The sequence below is a fragment of the Eubalaena glacialis genome, chromosome 8 (genome assembly GCF_028564815.1).
Source record: "Eubalaena glacialis isolate mEubGla1 chromosome 8, mEubGla1.1.hap2.+ XY, whole genome shotgun sequence".
Lineage (NCBI taxonomy): Eukaryota > Metazoa > Chordata > Mammalia > Artiodactyla > Balaenidae > Eubalaena > Eubalaena glacialis.
In genome coordinates, this window is record NC_083723.1 from 114,173,344 (window position 1) to 114,183,039 (window position 9,696).

A 9,696-nucleotide genomic window follows, 5' to 3' on the forward strand; every position below is an offset into this window, starting at 1 on the left:
TCTTCTTGGGGCCCGATTGCATTCCTTTCCCTGGGATAGGAATGCAGGAAATACTCCTGCATCTGCTTTACAAACTTCTCTGAGTATCCAACTAGCTTATGTTGATTTCTTTTAAGATACTTGAAACCTAAAGTTCTAGTATTATTCAGTTCTAATCCCACTGCCCTTCTTTCAGCCCTGCTGGGGCATGGCAGTTCATTCCATCCTGCCAGGCCGCCATACTCCATCTCTAACTCTATGGTCATGCCTTCCCTTGTTCTCTTTATCTGTATCCTCAGCATCCTTAAGAAGTAAGTCCCTCTTTCCTCCATAAAGTTTTCTTAACTATTCCAAACCTCTTTGATTTCGCCCTCCTCTGTCCCAAATGTCCATGTAATATTTGTATATTAGGAGAAGAGTTGAAAAATGTTTGCCCAGCTATGCCAAATAACACTCAAAGCTTTTTCCATCTCAAGCATCTGACTTTCACACAGAATCTTTTTTTTTTTTTTAAACATCTTTATTGGAGTATAATTGCTTTACAATGGTGTGTTAGTTTCTGCTTTATAACAAAGTGAATTAGTTATACATATACATATGTTCCCATATCTCTTCCCTCTTGCGTCTCCCTCCCTCCCACCCTCCCTATCCCACCCCTCTAGGTGGTCACAAAGCACCGAGCTGATCTCCCTGTGCTATGCGACTGCTTCCCACTAGCTAGCTATTTTACATTTGGTAGTGTATATATGTCCATGTCACTCTATCACCCTGTCACATCTTACCCCTCCCCCTCCCCATATCCTCAAGTCCATTCTCTAGTAGGTCTGTGTCTTTATTCCCGTCTTGCCACTAGGTTCTTCATGACCTTTTTTTTTTTTTTTCCTTAGATTCCATATATATGTGTTAGCATACTGTATTCGTTTTTCTCTTTCTGACTTACTTCACTCTGTATGACAGACTCTAGGTCCATCCACCTCACTACAAATAGTTCAATTTCGTTTCTTTTTATGGCTGAGTAATATTCCATTGTATATATGTGCCACATCTTCTTTATCCATTCAACTGTCAATGAACACTGAGGTTGCGTCCATGTCCTGGCTATTGTAAATAGAGCTGCAATGAACATTGTGGTACATGTCTCTTCTTCAATTATGGTTTTCTCAGGGTATATGCCCAGTAGTGGGATTGCTGGGTCATATGGTAGTTCTATTTTTAGTTTTTTAAGGAACCTCCATACTGTTCTCCATAGTGGCGGTATCAATTTACATTCCCACCAACAGTGCAAGAGTGTTCCCTTTTCTCCACACCCTCTCCAGCATTTATTGTTTCTAGATTTTTTGATGATGGCCATTCTGACCGGTGTGAGATGATATCTCATTGTAGTTTTGATTTGCATTTCTCTAATGATTAATGATGTTGAGCATTCTTTCATGTGTCTGTTGGCAATCTGTATATCTTCTTTGGAGAAATGTCTATTTAGGTCTTCTGCCCGTTTTTGGATTGGGTTGTTTGTTTTTTTGTTATTGAGCTGCATGAGCTGCTTGTAAATCTTGGAGATTAATCCTCTGTCAGTTGCTTCATTTGCAAATATTTTCTCCCATTCTGAGGGTTGTCTTCTGGTCTTGTTTATGGTTTCCTTTGCTGTGCCAAAGCTTTTAAGTTTCATTAGGTCCCATTTGTTTATTTGTGTTTTTATTTCCATTTCTCTAGGAGGTGGGTCAAAAAGGATCTTGCTGTGATTTATGTCATAGAGTGTTCTGCCTATGTTTTCCTCTAAGAGTTTGATAGTGTCTGGCCTTACACTTAGGTCTTTAATCCATTTTGAGTTTATTTTTGTGTATGGTGTCAGGCAGTGTTCTAATTTCATACTTTTACATGTACCTGTCCAGTTTTCCCAGCACCACTTCCTGAAGAGGCTGTCTTTTCTCCACTGTATATGCTTGCCTCCTTTATCAAAGATAAGGTGACCATATGTGCGTGGGTTTATCTCTGGGCTTTCTATCCTGTTCCATTGATCTATGTTTCTGTTTTTGTGCCAGTACCAAACTGTCTTGATTACTGTAGCTTTGTAATATAGTCTGAAGTCAGGGAGCCTGATTCCTCCAGCTCCATTTTTCGTTCTCAAGATTGCTTTGGCTATTCGGGGTCTTTTGTGTTTCCATACAAATTGTGAAATTTTTTGTTCTAGTTCTGTGAAAAATGCCAGTGGTAGTTTGATAGGGATTGCATTGAATCTGTAGATTGCTTTGGGTAGTAGAGTCATTTTCACAATGTTGATTCTTCCAATCCAAGAACATGGTATATCTCTCCATCTATTTGTATCAACTTTAATTTCTTTCATCAGTGTCTTATAATTTTCTGCATAGAGGTCTTTTGTCTCCTTAGGTAGGTTTATTCCTAGATATTTTATTCTTTTTGTTGCAATGGTAAACGGGAGTGTTTTCTTAATTTCACTTTCAGATTTTTCATCATTAGTGTATAGGAAAGCAAGAGATTTCTGTGCATTAATTTTGTATCCTGCTACTTTACCAAATTCATTGATTAGCTCTAGTAGTTTTCTGGTAGCATCTTTAGGATTCTCTATGTATAGTATCATGTCATCTGCAAACAGTGACAGCTTTACTTCTTCTTTTCCGATTTGGATTCCTTTTATTTCTTTTTCTTCTCTGATTGCTGTGGCTAACACTTCCAAAACTATGTTGAATAATAGTGGTGAGAGTGGGCAACCTTGTCTTCTTCCTGATCTTAGTGGAAATGGTTTCCGTTTTTCACCATTGAGGACAATGTTGGCTGTGGGTTTGTCATATATGACCTTTATTATTTTGAGGAAAGTTCCCTCTATGCCTGCTTTCTTCAGGGCTTTTATCATAAATGGGTGTTGAATTTTGTCGAAAGCTTTCTCTGCATCTATTGAGATGATCATATGGTTTTTCTCCTTCAATTTGTTAATATGATGTATCACGTTGATTGATTTGCGTATATTGAAGAATCCTTGCATTCCTGGAATAAACCCCACTTGATCATGGTGTATGATCCTTTTAATGTGCTGTTGGATTCTGTTTGCTAGTATTTTGTTCAGGATTTTTGCATCTATGTTCATCAGTGATATTGGCCTGTAGTTTTCTTTCTTTGTGACATCTTTGTCTGGTTTTGGTATCAGGGTGATGGTGGCCTCATAGAATGAGTTGGGGAGGTTCCTCCCTCTGCAATATTTTGGAAGAGTTTGAGAAGGATAGGTGTTAGCTCTTCTCTAAATGTTTGATAGAATTCTCCTGTGAAGCCATCTGGTCCTGGGTTTTTGTTTGTTGGAAGATTTTTAATCACAGTTTCCATTTCAGTGCTTGTGATTGGTCTGTTCATATTTTCTATTTCTTCCTGGTTCAGTCTCGGCAGGTTGTGCATTTCTAAGAATCTGTCCATTTCTTCCAGGTTGTCCATTTTATTGGCATAGAGTTGCTTGTAGTACTCTCTCATGATCGTTTGTATTTCTGCAGTGTCAGTGGTTACTTCTCCTTTTTCATTTCTAATTCTATTGATTTGAGTCTTCTCCCTTTTTCTCTTGATGAGTCTGGCTAATGGTTTATCAATTTTGTTTATCTTCTCAAAGAACCAGCTTTTAGTTTTATTGATCTTTGCTATTGTCTCCTTCATTTCTTTTTCATTTATTTCTGACCTGATCGTTATGATTTCTTTCCTTCTGCTAGCTTTGGGGTTTTTTTTGTTCTTCTTTCTCTAATTGCTTTAGGTGCAAGGTTAGGTTGTTTATTCGAGATGTTTCCTGTTTCTTGATGTAGGCTTGTATTGCTATCAACTTCCCTCTTAGAACTGCTTTTGCTGCATCCCATAGGTTTTGGGTCATCGTGTCTCCATTGTCATTTGTTTCTAGGTATTTTTTGATTTCCCCTTTGATTTCTTCAGTGATCACTTCGTTATTAAGTAGTGTATTGTGTAGCCTCCATCACACAGAATCCTTTAGTCTTCTAGCTTCTGCTGTGTGAAATTCCCATAGCCTTGCCCCATAATGTTGTAGGTCAATTATACTTCAAAAACAAACAAACTCAAAAAAAGAGATCAGATTTGTGGTTACCAGAGTGGGAGGAGGAATTGGATGAAGGCAGTCAAAAGGTACGAATTTCCAGTTATAAGATAAATAAGTACTAGGAATGTAATGTACAACATGATAAATAATTTAATTAACACTGCTGTTTGTTATATATGAAAGTTAAGAGTGTAAATCCTAAGAATTCTCATCACAAGGAAAAATATTTTTCTTTCTTTAATTTTGAATCTATATGAGATGACGGATGTTCACTAAACTTATTGTGATAATCATTTCACGATGTACATCAAATCATTATGCTGAACACCTTAAACTTATACAGTGCTGTATGTCAATTACATCTCAATAAAACTGGAAGAAAAAATAAGACTTCTGGAAATAGACGTTGGTGATGGTGATTGCAAAACAATGTGAATATACTTAATGCTGCTAATCTGTACACATTAAAATGGTTAAGATGGTAAATTTCATGCTGTGAATTGCACCATGAATAAAAATAATGTTTCACTTTTTTTTTTTTTTTTTTTTGGCTGTGCCACACGGCTTACAGGATCTTAGTTCCCTGACCAGGGATTGGACGCTGGTCCTCGGCAGTGGAAGCCCAGAGTTCTAACCACCGGACCGCCAGGGAATTCCCACTAAAAATAATGTTTTAAAAAATAAGCACACACATGGGACTTCCCTGGCAGTCCAGTGGTTAAGACTCTGCACTTCAAATGCAGGGGGCATAGGTTCAATCCCTCGTGGGGGACTAAGATCCCACGTGCTGCGCAATGCAGCCAAAAAAGAAAACACACACACACACAAAACAAACAAGAAAACCCCATTATGTTGATCGAAAGAAGCCAGACATAATAGTACATAATGAGTACATACCATATCAGTCTGTGTATGTAAGTTTCAAGAACAGGCAAAACTAATCTATGGTGAAAGCAGTCAGAATGGGGGTAACTTCTGTGAGAGTTCTGAGTGGAAAGGGACATGAAAGACCTTTCTGGGGTTAAAGAAATCTTATGTATCTTGAAGTAGGTAGTGGTTAAAGGGTTGTATACAAGAAGAAAAATTCATTGTCGTATGCATTTTCCTGTATGTTAAGAATTCCTTAATTTGTATAAAAAATAAATAAAATAAAATTCAAAAGAAAAAAATCATGCCCATGAAAAAAAAAAAAGAATTCCTTAATTTAAAAATTAAAAAAGATGCCAATGTTCAGCTACCAGAGTTGGCTTCAGCTCAAAACAAGCACACCTCGACTACCTCCAGCTGAGAGTTAAACCTCTTCTGTTTCAAGCCACACCGTGTCCCTCCACAGATCACTTTTCAGTTGCATGTATCTACATCCAGATATTTTATGTATATATAAATAATAGGGGGGAAGGATTGTTAATCGGCCCTGGCGCTATTTTTCTCATTTCTTCAGACGGTACCTTTTTGCCAGAAGCCAAACGTATTTCAATATATCAGTCTTTCCTTTCTTACGTTCTTGGTAAGATTATACTAACAAAACTTATTTCCCCTTGTACAACTATGCTATATTTTAAAAAAATATCTACCTATGGATTTTCATAAAAGAAACATATGCTGTGCTTTTTTGTCACTTCAGAATAAAGTTTTCTAAAGGGAAAAAAAATAATACATTATTTCCCCCCTTTAGCACAATGTTTTCTCTTTTTGCATAAATAGTAGTATACTAAATATTGTTCTGCATGTTGTTTCTTTCACTTAAGTATAGATCTTAGTGATGAAACTTTTTTTGAAGATTGCATAGAATTCCAATGAATACATCGACTTATCATAAGAGAAATGTACACTAAAATCATTTAAATAAATGTATCAGTTTGGCAAAGATCAAAAAAGCTAATAGGGACTTCCCTGGTGGTCCAGTGGTTAAGACTCCCCGCTCCCAATGCAAGGGGCCTGGGTTTGCTCCCTGGTCAGGGAACTAGATCCCGCACGTGGCAATGAAGATCCCACATGCTGCAACTAAGACCTGGCGCAGCCAAATAAATAAATAAATCTTTTAAAAAGGCTGATAACGTAATATATTTTCAAGGATATTAGGAAATAGAGACCCTCATGCATTGGTGGTAGAATATAAATTGATACATTCTATGGAGGGTAATTTATCAAATTAGAAATGCACATATTCCTTCATTCAGCAATTGAGTCAGGTTAAGCATATTTCATTCACTTGAGAGCCGTTTGTATTTCCTTTCCTGTGAACTATCTGTTCACGTCTTTCCCCATTTTTCTATTAGGTTATTATTGTTGTTTCCCTTGATCTTTATAGATTAGGGAAATTCACCCTTTGTGAAAGGTGTTGCAATTTTATTCCAGTTTGTCATTTGCCTTTTGACTGTTACTGTTTTTCTTTCATGAAATTTATCTTATTTTATTTTATTATTTTTTAAAATTTTATTTATTTATTTATTTATTGGCTGTGTTGGGTCTTTGTTGCTGTGCGCGGGCTTTCTCTAGCTGCGTCAAGTGGGGCCTATTTTTCGTTGCGGTGCGCAGACTTCTCTTTGCAGTGGCTTTTCTTATTGCAGAGCACGGGCTCTAGGCTCTCGGGTTTCAGTAGTTGTGGCACATGGGCTCAGTAGTTGTGGCTCACTGGCTCTAGAGCACAGGCTCAGTAGTTGTGGTGCAGGGGCTTAGTTGCTCCGTGGCATGTGGGATCTTCCTGGACCAGGGCTCGAACCCATGTCCCCTGCATTTGCAGGTGGATTCTTAACCACTGCACCACCAGGGAAGCCCCATGAAATTTATTTTAAATAGTTCCAATTATCAATCATACTTGGAAAGGCCTTTCGTAGTGTGAGTTTTTTAAAAAATCTCAGCTGATTTCTTCTAAAGTTTTTATGATTTCATTTTTTTAAGTGAAGAAACTACAATTATTTTTATTGAAAAATCTGAAAGTGAAATATTATATTTATTTCTTTTTTTTTAACATCTTTATGGAGTATAATTGCTTTACAATGGTGTGTTAGTTTCTGCTGTATAACAAAGTGAATCAGCTATATGTATACATATATCACCATATCCCTTCCCTCTTGCTTCTCCCTCCCACCCTCCCTATCCCACCCCTCTAGAGGGACACAAAGCACCGTACTGATCTCCCTGTGCTATGCGGCTTCTTCCCACTAGCTATCTATTTTACATTTGGTAGTGTATATATGTCAGTGCTACTCTCTCACTTCGTCCCAGCTGACCCTTCCCCTTCCCTGTGTCCTCAAGTCCATTCTCTATGTCTGTATCTTTATTCCTGTCCTGCCTCTAGGTTCATCAGAACCTTTTTTTTTTTTTTTTTTAGAGTCCATATATATGTGTTAGCATACGGCATTTGTTTTTCTCTTTCTGACTTACTTCACTCTGTATGACAGACTCTAGGTCCATCCACCTCACTACAAATAGTTCAATTTCGTTTCTTTTTATGGCTGAGTAATATTCCATTGTATATATGTGTCACATCTTCTTTATCCATTCAACTGTCAATGAACACTGAGGTTGCATCCATGTCCTGGCTATTGTAAATAGAGCTGCAATGAACATTGTGGTACATGTCTCTTCTTCAATTATGGTTTTCTCAGGGTATATGCCCAGTAGTGGGATTGCTGGGTCATATGGTAGTTCTATTTTTAGTTTTTTAAGGAACCTCCATACTGTTCTCCATAGCGGCGGTATCAATTTACATTCCCACCAACAGTGCAAGAGTGTTCCCTTTTCTCCACACCCTCTCCAGCATTTATTGCTTGTAGATTTCTTGATGATGGCCATTCTAACTGGTGTGAGGTGATACCTCATTGTAGTTTTGATTTGCATTTCTCTAGTGATTAGTGATGTTGAGCATCCTTTCATGTGTTTGTTGGCAATCTGTATATCTTCTTTAGACAAATGTCTATTTAGGTCTTCTGCCCATTTTTAGATTGGGTTGTTTGTTTTTTGATATTGAGCTTCATGAGCTGCTTGTAAATTTTGGAGATTAATCCTTTGTCAGTTGCTTCATTTGCAAATATTTTCTTCCATTCTGAGGGTTGTCTTTTTATCTTGTTTATGGTTTCCTTTGTTGTGCAAAAGCTTTTAAGTTTCATTAGGTCCCATTTATTTTTGTTTTATTTCCATTTCTCTAGGAGGTGGGTCAAAAAGGATCTTGCTGTGATTTATGTCATAGAGTGTTCTGCCTATGTTTTCCTCTAAGAGTTTTATAGTGTCTGGCCTTACATTTAGGTCTTTAATCCATTTTGAGTTTTTTGTTGTATACAGTGTTAGGGAGTGTTCTAATTTCATTCTTTTACATGTAGCTGTCCAGTTTTCCCAGGACCACTTATTGAAGAGGCTGTCTTTTCTCCATTATATATTCTTGCCTCTTTTATCAAAGATAAGATGACCATATGTGTGTGGGTTTATCTCTGGGCTTTCTATCCTGTTCCACTGATTTTTATTTCTGTTTTTGTGCCAGTACCATACTGTCTTGATTAACGTAGCTTTGTAGTATAGTCTGAAGTTAGGGAGCCTGATTCCTCCAGCTCCGTTTTTCAGTCTCAAGATTCCTTTGGCTATTTGGGGTCTTTTGTGTTTCCATACAAATTGTGTAACTTTTTGTTCTAGTTCTATGAAAAATGCCATTGGTAATTTCATAGGGATAGCATTGAATCTGTAGATTGTTTGGGGTAGTATAGTAATTTTCACAATGTTTATTCTTCAATCCAAGAACATGGTACATCTCTCCATCTATTTGTATCATCTTTAATTTCTTTCATCAGTGTCTTATAGTTTTCTGCATACAGGTCTTTTGTCTCCTTAGGTAAGTTTATTCCTAGGTATTTTATTCTTTTTGTTGCAATGGTAAATGGGAGGGTTTCCTTAATTTCTCTTTCAGATTTTTCATCATTAGTGTATAGGAAAGCAAGAGATTTCTGTGCATTAATTTTGTATCCTGCTACTTTACCAAATTCATTGATTAGCTCTAGTAGTTTTCTGGTAGCATCTTTAGGATTCTCTGTGTATAGTATCATGTCATTGGCAAACAGTGACAGTTTTACTTCTTCTTTTCCAATTTGGATTCCTTTTATTTCTTTTTCTTCTGATTGCTGTGGCTAAAACTTCCAAAACTATGTTGAATAATAGCGGTGAGAGTGGGCAACCTGTCTTGTACCTGATCTTAGAGGAAATGGTTTCAGTTTTTCACCATTGAGAACGATGTTGGCTGTGAGTTTGTCATATATGGCCTTTATTATTTTGAGGTAGGTTCCCTATATGCCTCCTTTCTGGAGAGTTTTTTTAATCATAAATGGGTGTTGAATTTTGTCAAAAGCTTTTTCTGCATCTATTGAGATTATCATATGGTTTTTCTCCTTCAATTTGTTAATATGGTGTATCACATTGATTGACTTGCATAAATTGGAAAATCCTTGCATTCCCAGGATAAACCCCACTTGATCATGGTGTATGACCCTTTTAATGTGCTGTTGGATTCTGTCTGCTAGTATTTTGTTCAGGATTTTTGCATCTATGTTCATCAGTGATATTCGCCTGTAGTTTTCTTTCTTTGTGACATCTTTGTCTGGTTTTGGTATCAGGGTGATGGTGGTCTCGTAGAATGAGTTTGGAAGTGTTCCTCCCTCTGCTATATTTTGGAAGAGTTTGAGAAGGATAGG